The sequence below is a fragment of the Saccopteryx bilineata genome, chromosome X (assembly GCF_036850765.1).
Source record: "Saccopteryx bilineata isolate mSacBil1 chromosome X, mSacBil1_pri_phased_curated, whole genome shotgun sequence".
Lineage (NCBI taxonomy): Eukaryota > Metazoa > Chordata > Mammalia > Chiroptera > Emballonuridae > Saccopteryx > Saccopteryx bilineata.
Window position 1 is genome coordinate 80980849 of NC_089502.1, and position 11676 is coordinate 80992524.

Sequence of the window (11676 nt, forward strand, 5' to 3'; positions counted from 1 at the left end):
GCATAGATGGGGTCACAGGAAGCAGAATCAAAGCTTTCAGGAGGAAGGGGAATAAGGAATGGCATCAGAGAAGGTGAAGAAATTGTTGAAATTATATAAACATAACACATACCTTATTTCCTCAAGTATAAGATATACGTTAATTTTTGGGCCCAAAATTTGAAAAAAAAAAGTATTACATAAAGTTATTGAACTGAAGTTTTATTCATTATAAAATTCATATAACTCCTCTTCACTGTCAAAACTCCCATCCATTAGCTTGTTCTCATCTGTGTCTGATGACAAATTACTGTCTTTATATATTGCCTCATCCTAAGTTCCATCTATGGCATTTGAAATGCCACACTTCTTAAATGACTTGACAATGATCCCAATCTTGATATTTTCCCAGAATCTTTTCACAGAGGTAGAAACTTCTCCTATAGTTGGTTTCTTCACTCTTTTGGATGGTGTCAAACTATTCCCAGAAAACTTCATCCATTGGTACCATACATCTCTTATGGCAGCCTTTAAGGGTTTGTTAATGCTGACACCACATGGTTGGAGCTGAGATGTCAAGCCTCCAGGAATTACAGCAAGTTTTATTTTTTGCTCTGCAGTAATCATCTTTGTGTTTTTTGATATGTGTTCTTTGGACTGATCAAGCACCAACAGGGCAGGTTTGAGTAAGAGCCCATCTGTTCTACATCTCCAGACTTCCTCAAGCCAGATTTTTATTCCATCCTGATTCACCTCACCCTTATCCTGAATATGCAAAATCATTCCTCGAACAATATCTTCTTTTGGCACTTTTTGCATTTGAAAATCAGCATAGAAGGAAGCTTGGTTCCATCGGCACAACAAGCTAGAACAACTCTGTAATAGCTCTTTTGATGTCCTCTTGTCTTCACAGTTAGTTTTCACCTCCTTCTTATCAACAGTTCTGTTAATTGGGACATCAAATTGAATGGGGACCTCATCCATATTTGCAATTTGTACTAACTCAAACTGATGTGTCTTCTGACACTGAATGACAAAATTATGATATTCTGGGATCTTCTGCTTATAGCTTTCAGGCAACTTTTGAGCAAGTCTAGTGCATGTAGGTATGCTTATTCCATTCTGTTTCACGTACCTGAAGCACCCATTATGTTCTCCTTTGAAATCAGTAACTTCTTTTTCATTGGCGATTTTCCTTGCTTTGTGCTGAACCATCTTTGTGGGTACAGGAATTCCAATTGCCTTTTGCTCTTCAATCATATCTTAAATTCCTTCTCTAAATCAGGCTATTTTGCTGACTTGCCTTTCATGAACTTCTCGTGCCAAGGCGTTTTCAGCACGATTTCTTTCCATAGCCAGTCTTCGATTGATTTCTCAGTTGGAAGAGGATCAAACTCATGTTGAGTTGCATAATTTCCATTCACTTCTGCAAACTGGATCACTTTTAACTTGAATTCAGCACTGTACAAAAATCTTTCCTGAGCCATTGTATAAGATGCACCCAGGTTGGTTTTTGTTTTTGTTTTTTGTTTTGTTTTGTTTTTTTTAATATGGAACGCTTCACGAATTTACATGTCATCCTTGCGCAGGAGCCATGCTAATCTTCTATGTATCATTCCAATTTTAGTATATGTGCTGCCAAAGCGAGCACGATGCACCCAGGTTTTAGACCCCAAGTTTTCCAAAACAAGGGGAGTCTTATAAGTGGAGAAATTCAGGTAAAAGGACAACAAATCTTAGAGGGAAGAGAAAGAGTGAGAGAGTGTTAAGAAAAGGGAGGCACCCTGACCTGTGGTGGTGCAGTGGATAAAGCAACGACCTGGAATGCTGAGGTCACCAGTTCAAAACCTTGGGCTTGCCTGGTCAAGGCACATATGGGAGTTGATGCTTCCTGCTTCTCCCTCCCCCTTCTTTCTCTCTCTCTCTCTCACTCTCTCCTCTCTAAAAATTAATTAAAAAAATTGAAAAGAAAAGGGAGGCAAAGGGGAAGTAATGGGGGAAATAGGGATGGGGATAAGGGTGTTATGTCAAGTGGGACAATTGAATTCATTTTAATACAATAAATTAAAATTAATTTTTTTTAAATTTTATAAAAATATGAAAAAAGAAAAATATAAGGCAGTAAGTATCCTTTTCTAGTTTTTACTGTTCAGAACTTAGCAAATGTATTAGCATCTCTGTATTTACTCCCAGCAGTTAATTAGACTCTAGAACATTAAAAGATAAAAGAAAAATTAAAAAGTAAAAAAGAGTGTTTTGAAGTTTTTGAGAACTGGCCTTTCTCTCTTTCTTCTTTCTTTCTTTCTTTCTTTCTTTCTTTCTTTCTTTCTTTCTTTCTTTCTTTCTTTCTTTCTTTCTTTCTTTCATCTTTCTTCTTCCTTTTTTTTTTGTATTTTTCCTTAGTGAGAAGTGGGGAGCAGCAGACAGATAGACTTCCACATACGACTGATCGGGATTCACCCAGTATTCCCACCAGGGGGTGATGCTTTGCCCATTCAGGCCATTGCTCCACTGCAACCAGAGCCCTTCTAGTGCCAGAGGTGGTGGTCATGAAGCCATCCTAAGCACTTGGGCTAACTTTGCTCCCGTGGAGCCTTGACTGAGGGAGGGGAAGATAAAGATAGAGAGAAAGGAGAGGGAGAAGGGTGGAGAAGCAGATGGGTGCTTCTCTTTTGTGCCCTTGTTGGGAATCAAACCTGGGACTTTCACATGCCAGGCCAATGCTCTACCGCTGAGCCAACTGGCCAAGGCTTGGCTTGTCTTTCTTGGACACTATTCAGAGTGGGTTTTAACCCTAAGAAAAAAAATGAAAAATATTCTCACAACTGAACAATATATATTTTTTGTTTCTTTGTTCAGTTTTCTTTGATTATATTCATTGAAGGATAAAGAAAGAAATATAGCTTAGCCTTTTTAGAATGAAATCTTCACTACCAATGCCTAGTGTAATGGTCTTTCCATGATATACAAGCTGTATAAGTGGTGTTATTCAGGCTTCGAAGACAAAGCAAATGACACCGACAAATTCCTGATGGCATTAGGCAATAGCTTTAAGTTATTAAATGTTGAAATATATTTAACATTTAAAGTGCAGATGACCTGTGGTATGAAGAAAACTACCAGATCATAAAAGATATTGTTTAGTTACATAGTAATAAACTTTTAGAGTGAGAATCTAGAAATTGCAAGGCAGTAAAGGTGGGAGATTTTTAACACATTGCTTTCTTTTGAGATGGTCTTCATAGTCATTTTTTAGTGTATGAGCATCATTTAACATGTCTAAAGTACTTGTATACTGTATGTCACAGATAAAATATTTATTGTTGGGTTATGATTTAAATTTTTTTTGAAGATTAAAATGTGACTTTACCGTGAATTTCTTAAGACACAAAAATTCAGAAGACATTTTAATTCCTACCCATTGTCAAATCTTAATTCTTAACTATGAATGTGTTACCTATACCTAAGATAAAAAAGTTTAAGTAGCATTCTTTTAAAACCATTCCAAATAATTCTTATGAAAAGTTATAAAAGAGATATTTGTTATTTTTTGCCAGTATGAACATAGCTTCATATCATTTCCAAGACATTTGAAAAGTTGTCATGGTAATGTTTTTCACATAGGACTTCTATTGGCAATCATTGCTTTTGTCACTTTCATATACAAGAAATCATTATTTACCTATTTAGAGAATATAATTGCTTTCCAATATCTTAGAAAATTGTCTGAATCTTGATTGTGTGTGTGATTTTCTTCTCTCATGCCTGGGCCAACTTTTATGAAACACTGCAGCTAGAGCATGCTAATCAGCTTGGCTGCAAAAGCTTATGGGCTGCTACTATCTAGAGTCACTCAAATGTTTCTATACGTGTCAATGGTGTTCAAATATGCTTTGTAACAACTTATATAATGTTTATTACCATTCTAATGTTTTGTAGTTTTCATTTTCCATGAAATAGATGTATTTTATCTATGTCTGTACTATGTTAAATATGTACATGTAAGATTTATAGATATCCAGTATACGGAAATTATGTCTAATGGTACAAAGTAACTGGGCATTTTTAGTTATAAAGTGATTCCCATCTTGTAGACATAGTTCTTTTTTGTTTGGTTTCATATGTTTCTCTTTTAAATTAGAGAAAATATTAACAGTAAATTATTTTTTATTAGCTCATACTAAAGTAATTAGAGTTTAGATGGATTTATTTATGGCTACTAACTTGATTTGATTCACACTGTTACTTTGTACTTCGCAAAATCCTGTATCCCCATTGGTTCAGTGAGCAAAGTGCTTACATATTGAAGAATCAAGTTTTGCATGTTTAGTGTGTGTGTGTGTGTGTGTGTGTGTGACATAAACAGAGAGAAAGACTGAGAGGGACAGATAAGAACAGGCAGACAGGAAGGGAGAGAGATGAGAAGCATCAGTTCTTTGTTGAGGCACCTTAGTTGTTCATTGATTGCTTGCCCCAGGGGCTACAGCAGAGTGAATGACCCTTTGCTCAAGCCAGCGACCTTGGAATCAAGCTGGTGAGCTCCAGGTGAGCCTACAGTCAAGCTGGTGACCTCGGGGTTTCAAACCTGGGTCCTCTGTGTACCAGTCCAACTCTCTATCCACTGGACCACCACATGGTCGGGCAAGTTTTGCATGTTTCAGTAGATATTTTTCCATAGTTACAGCAATGGCACTGTTGCTTAAAAAAACACAAGAAAAAAAATGATGTGTGTTGCTTAAGATTTGAAACAGACAGAGGCAAGAACATTAAAGCAAGTAGTGTCAGCATCAATAAAATAAATTCATATTGAAATTTTCTTTTACTCAGCAGGAACCACGGCTTTCAGAATTTGACCCAGGAGATGAACCTATTCAAAAATATGAGGAGTTTCAATATATCAAAACAAGTTAATAGAACTCCTGGGCTTTTCAACAATGTCCCCTATTGCTTCTGATGGGACAAAACCAAAGATTAGCTGGTCCATGTGACTGACCCAGGAAGTAGTATTTATAGTATTAGGAGTACAATCTTAGAATATATGTGAACAATTCACCTAAAAAATAGGCATATGCTTTCTTCTATTCAAGAGATAGTTATTGGATCATAATACATACTGTGCTGGGCACTATGAGTACAGAACGAAGAATGACTGAATAGTTGAGTGTGTGAAAGGTATGAAAAGGCATGGTGTGAGATTTAGATTGAAAAGAATAAAAAATAGAGATGCTTCAGAGTTTAACATTGGCATGACCAGATTGATCAGCAAGCTTTTCTTGGTATAGTACAGTCTTTTACTTAGCTTGAAAGTCACTTCTTTAACCTCCTGAGTCATGATTCATGCATTGTAGTATTATCATCTCAGATAACAGGGTGATGCAAATTTTCCCTTTGTAAGTTTATTAGGATGCTAAAAAATCATTTAACATGAAATATTGATGTTATCATTGGTTTTAATGCATTGATCATAAAGGATATAAGAGAAAAGTAATACAAGCTCTGTTCTCTAAGTTCAGATGCATGTCAAGGTGAGGTATTTTTTGTTTTACAGACCAGGAGGTGGTTTTGTAGTTGAGTAGACTGAAGATCCTTGGTGTAGAGTGGTATAGATGCTCAAAATTCTCTATAAAAGATGTTTTGAATAGTTTAGGTTCACAACCCATAGAAATGATGACATCAGATCATTTACAATAACATGGATGGATCTTGATAACATTATACGGAGTAAAATAAGTAAATCAGAAAAAACTAAAAACTATATGAATCCATACATAGATGGGACATAAAAATGAGACTTGGATACATGGACAAGAATGTGATGATAACTGGGGTGGGGTGAGGTGGGGGGTGTGGGGAGGGGGCAAGGAAAGAGAGAGAGGAGGTTTGGGGGAGGGGAGGGGTACAAAGAAAACCAGATAGAAGGTGACAGAAGATAATTTGACTTTGTGTGAGGGGTATGCAACATAATCAAATATCAAAATAATCTGGAGATGTTTTTTCTGAACATATGTACCCTGATTTATCAATGTCACTGCATGAAAATTAATAAAAATAAGATAAAAATAGTTATTTGATAAGATGACAAATCCAGGCTCTGTCCATTTTCTTCTTTGGTCATCCCCCCCCCTCCCATTTAATGTCTAAGAATGAGCTTCTAGTGAGTGGGAAGTGAATATGAGTTTTCACTTGACCAATAACAGCATGCAAAAAAGAAAAAGGAAAAGAAAATTTGGCAGTCCCTAGAGACCTGTATGATGAATCTGGTTATGAATCTCCCAATCTACAAAAAAAAAAAAAAAAAAAAAAAAAAAAAAAAAAAAATTAGGGCCACTTACTTGCTTCTGTGTACTGTTCTCACATTTAATGAGAGTCCATGCAGTCTTCAAGACTCTTTCAAATAATAATTCTGTAAAATGCTCAGAGGACTATGACTGTTTTGTTTTTTAGAGAAAGCTTACACTTTTACCTTTAGAGTTAATATGAAGCTATATAATTAGAGAAAAAAATCCACAGATTATAATACAAGCTCAAGTGAGTTTCCTACAATTATATTTAATGCATCAAAGATTCTGAACAATTTAAGTTTTGTATTTTTCTTTTCTCGCTGTAGCTTTCAAATAGGGAAATTGAAAGGAATAGAACTAATCTGAGATTTTTTTAAAAAAAAATATAGAGGTTTTGGGATATTTTGTATGTCTTAATTTAAGGAATCCAATGTTGTTGTTTTTTTTAAGTAATATGGCTGAAAGTCCATTCACAGTCACTTCCCAATATTTTAAATTAATGTTGATTGTTTTTGGGCAAATGAAGTCTGGGTATCTCATAATAACTGTCATATTAAAAAAATAACCTAAAAATTGTCTTCATAATCAGGAAAACCGGGGAAAGTTCTGATTCAGTAGTAATAAATACCAATTATTTACACCTTGTGGTAAGTGTTTTTATATTTTGGCTGAGGCTTTTTCCTTTACAAGAAATATCTTCATGATGTCTTTTGTCTGGTTAAATCACATACAACAAGATGCTGCTTAACTACCTACTCATTTTCCTTTATTAAGATTTTTATAGCCATGATAAGAGCATAAACTTTCAAAATTAAAGCTGACCTTATATACCATCGATAGTAGCCATAGATTTTATTTTATAATTGAAACAATTGCAACCAAAGAAATAAAATGGATTTTGAAAGGTGATACAGACAGCTTGTAATAGAACTAGAAATGGAAAATTCTTCTAATCACCTTACTGGCCCCTATTCAATAAACTACCATTTATTTCTCCCAATGACTTTCCCCTCATCTAAAAATTTTGCAGTCATTTTCTGTGACTCATTTAGATGTCATTCACAAACTACCTTGTCAACTCTCCTGTATTGCATTTTAAATCATGTTTTAATATTTACATCAATAATTACATTTTCTTTGTTGATGACTTGATTTCTTAACTTGATCATAAACTACTTAAGAGCAGGGACTGTATGCTTCCTTGTTTCCCTCCTTCAAGATGTATCAACAGTCAGGGACATATAAGATAGAAAGTGTATCAATCTAATTTTTTTTAATCTTTTCAGAGAAAGTAACCACTTCTTTGGAGAGTGAAAATGTGAAGTGCTTATACTTAAAATTACACAAACTATTTACTTGCAGAAAAAGAAACATTTTATTTAAATGAGGAAAATTAATATTTTAAATAAATGAGTATACATTTTGTTTTATGAGTTTCTTCTCTATAAATAAATAGACAAATAAGTTGGGTCTATTAATTTTATATTTATGTCATTTTCTTTTTTTTCTAATAATACTGCAAGTTTATGTAAGATGCATATTACATTAATTGCTATAGAGCTAGAGCTTGTATTCAAGTCAAACTTTCAAATGTAATGAAACCACTGCCTTTTGAGGAAGTATGCAAAATATCCATTCTACATGATTTAGACTTCATATTTATTCTCTATAGAATGATTATTACTTTCTTGAGAGTAGAATCAGAGCTCTTGCAATTAGTTACCACATCTTTTATTTAGTCTGAATTAAAATACAAATGTTTCAGTTAGAAAAACCAACAAAATGTTTCTACATAAGAATTGCTTATTTGTATTTTACATTGTGAAACTATTTAATTTTTCTTAATAACTTCACATTTGTCCAAAGGTTCTCTTATGTTTTATATGTTTAATTATATTGTTTCAGGGATAAATGTGAGATAATATATTGGTAACTCTAGGAGCAGAAATTTAAGTTATTAAGTAACAATGCAATATCTGAGGGTTAAGAAAAATAATTAACAAAGTCAATGAATAATGATTAACTAAAAAGAATGCATACCTCTTTAGTTAGTTTAATCACAATTTTTGAGATTGAGACCTGTAACTATTACAAAGTAGCATTTCACTAGGAGAGAAATTATATTTATAAAAAATTGATTTCTTATATTCTGTCAAAAATGGATAGATGTTGATAGAAAGTCAATAATACAAAGAGAGCATGTGTGAATGTCATTATATCTACTTATTAAGTTTCTGTTTCATTCACAAAGAGTTTGAGAGAACATGTTCCATACCCACTTATAATTGCATGTAATAGAGACCCACTGTAGTGCACACACCCTAAATTGGACCTCAATGAATTACTACCTTCAGTAATTTCCTCCCTTTGAGTGTAGACAGGATCTGTGACTTGCACGAACCAATATAATATGGCAAAAATTATGGAATGTCCCCCATTATATAAGCCTCCTTCTTAATAAACAGGAGAAAGACATTCTCTTGTTTGCCTTGAAGAATCAAATATTTATGCTGTGAGATGCCTATGGCAGGAAATGTGAGGTCTCTAGGGAACTGAGAATTGTTGCTGGCCTATAACCAAGAAGAAGAAAGAATATCAGTTCTACAGCTGTAAAGAACTGAATTGTTCTAACAACCTGAATGAAAAGAAGACTCCCAGCTTCAGAATAGAATAGAGCTTGGCCAATGCTTTGATTGTAGACTTTTGTAGTGAAGCGAGGCTCAGACTCCTGACCCATAGAATGTATATAATTTTACTTGTAACTTTGAACTGCTAAGTTTGTGACAATGTGTTGCCCATTTATAGAAAACTAATATATTTATTTAATTTACTGCAATATTTTGGTGATTCACTGTGAACTAGGACAGGAACTCAAAAGCTAGTAAGGAATGAATCCCCCTAGGAATCTGAAATTCTCATGCATCTGTTTTTTGCTTCTCTCTGGGCTTATCCTCTGTTGCACTATCTACCAAAAAGCTTCAGTAACAACTTCAATTTAAAACAGGCCAGTTCTGGCCTCCTCGGTCTCATTGTTACTCATGTTTTTTAAACTGGTTTTCACTAGTAAATGCTTTAATTTTTTTCTTCCCTTTAATGTTTTATGTTTAAATTTAAATTCTAGAGCAAAACAATTCCCCTGAGCTACCTTGTCTTTTTATGCCAGGATGTGCCTTAATTCTTCACCTACCCTATGGATTATCACCCATTGTGTCAAGGGTCTATCTATGGTTCAGTCAGCTGTGTCCAGAAAATGATGGGTAACTGGGAAAAATCATGCCCACCAATGGCTTTGATTTGAGGGCTTATGCACTGGATAGTTTCTTTTACAGGAATTATCAGTTGACCAGTAGTAAATTTGAAAGCTGCAGCATATATAATTAAAAAGGTCATAAAATATTGAAAGAGAATAAATTATATCAAATTGGCAGCCTGAAATCACTTGTTTACAGTAAATTTAATGTAAGAAAGCATAAAAAATAACTCTATATAACAGTACTGAAAGATAAGAGCTTCATTAAGAGACCAGAAATTTAGAAGAATTGAAAAAGAGAGAGAGAGAGAGAGCAAGAAAACAAGATTAGATGTATAGGGAACTAATTCTGCAACATAACAGTTGAGCCACTAGTGGATGCTTCTCCTCTTCTAGTTCTGATTTGCAATGAATATAGCTGTATTTTTCTTCTCCATTTAATTGTTTTCTTATGTCTTCCTATCATTTTTCTATTTGGATACTTCTATTTTCTTATTAAGTTATAACAGTTTTTCATATATTAGATCAGTTAATTTTTGTAAAATAGGTTGTAAACATTTTCCAAGTTTATTATTTCCCTTAAAAAATTCTATATTATGTGTTCAAGTAAGCATTAATAATAGCTAACACTTCTAAGAAAAACTTGAATAAAGAAGACATACACATTGATATTTTGGGTTATATATAGCTCAAATTTTCAACATTTTTTGTGTGCTTTCTGTTTTTGTTTGTATGCTTACAAATATGTTTTTTTTTCCAATTTAAGATCATATAATCATTAACTTATTCTTTTACATAAGTTTTTTATTTATGGCTTGATTTTTATATACTTTAAATGAATTTAGAATTTATATTGGTGTGTAATATACTTATAAAATTGTCATGTACTGATATATAAACATATTTATGTATAGTGTATAATGATTGCTAAAATAATCAAACAACCTACTCCATAACATGTTAAAAAAACCTTTTCTTTTTACTTTAAATTATTTTTATTATATATTTAATAATAATTTATTATATACTTAATTCTTATACAAGCTAAGATTTTAGAGTATTTCTTATTGTCTTCATTCATTTGTCAATTAATTGATATTTTTGTAGACTATTACATTTTGTTTCAAATTTCTCATAAAAATTAGCTTTATTGAGATATAATTGACAAGTAAAATTACAATATGTTCAAAGTTACAACATGACAATTATATATATATGTATATATAGATAGATATATATACATATATATATGCATTATGAAAGAATTACTACCATTGATTTTATTGATGTGAGGTAACACATCAATCACCTCACTCACTTATCTTTTTTCAATGAAAGATATAAGATTAACTCTCTTTTCAATTTTCAAGTATACAATACAGTATTATTAACTATAGTCATCATGCTATGTATTAGATCTGCATTCATCTTATACCTGAAAGTATGTACCCTTTACTAGTAACTTCCCATCTCCTAGTCCTCCCCAACTCAACTTCCTCAGTTCCATTCCCTTGCAACCATTATTCTGCTTCTCTCTTTTTCTATGAGTTTGACTTATTTTTTTAGATTCCACATAGAAGTGATGCCATGCAATATTTGTCTTTGGCCCATTTTACTTTGTAAATGTTCTCAAGTTTAATTTATGATGCTGCAAAGGACAGAATTGCTTTCTTTTGTAACACTAATATTGTATTCTATCTATATAATTACTTTTTCTTTATTCATCTGTCAGTGTAAACTTAGATTATTTCCATATATTGTCTATTGTGAAAAATGTTGCAATTAATGGGAGTACAGATACCTCTTCAAGATAATAATTTTATGTCCTTTGAAAATATATCCATAAGTGGGATTGCTGGATCATGTGATACTTCTATATTTAATTTTCTGAGGAATCTCCCTATTGTTTACCATAGTGGCTATAATAGTTTACCTTACCAACAGCAGTGTAGAAGGATTTGGTTTTCTCTACTTCCTCACCAGCATTTATGTCTCTTGCTGTTTTGATAAAAAAAAAAATCCATAAAAGACATCTTAACATGTGTGAAGGTTTTATCTCATTGAGGTTTTGATTTGCATGTCCATAATGAAAAGTGATGTTGAGCATTTATATGCCTTCTTTGGGGAAATATTTATTTGAACCATTTGCTCATTTTTATATTAACC

General features: G+C 33.0%; 1 non-coding gene across 1 annotated transcript; it reads right to left on the reverse strand.

Moving 5' to 3' along the window:
• Positions 1-1523: 1523 nt before the first annotated feature.
• LOC136317957 (U6 spliceosomal RNA) lies at positions 1524-1630 on the reverse strand. The gene has a single exon (XR_010727946.1). It is a non-coding gene; the product is annotated as a U6 spliceosomal RNA (small nuclear RNA).
• Between the last annotated feature and the right edge of the window lie 10046 nt (positions 1631-11676).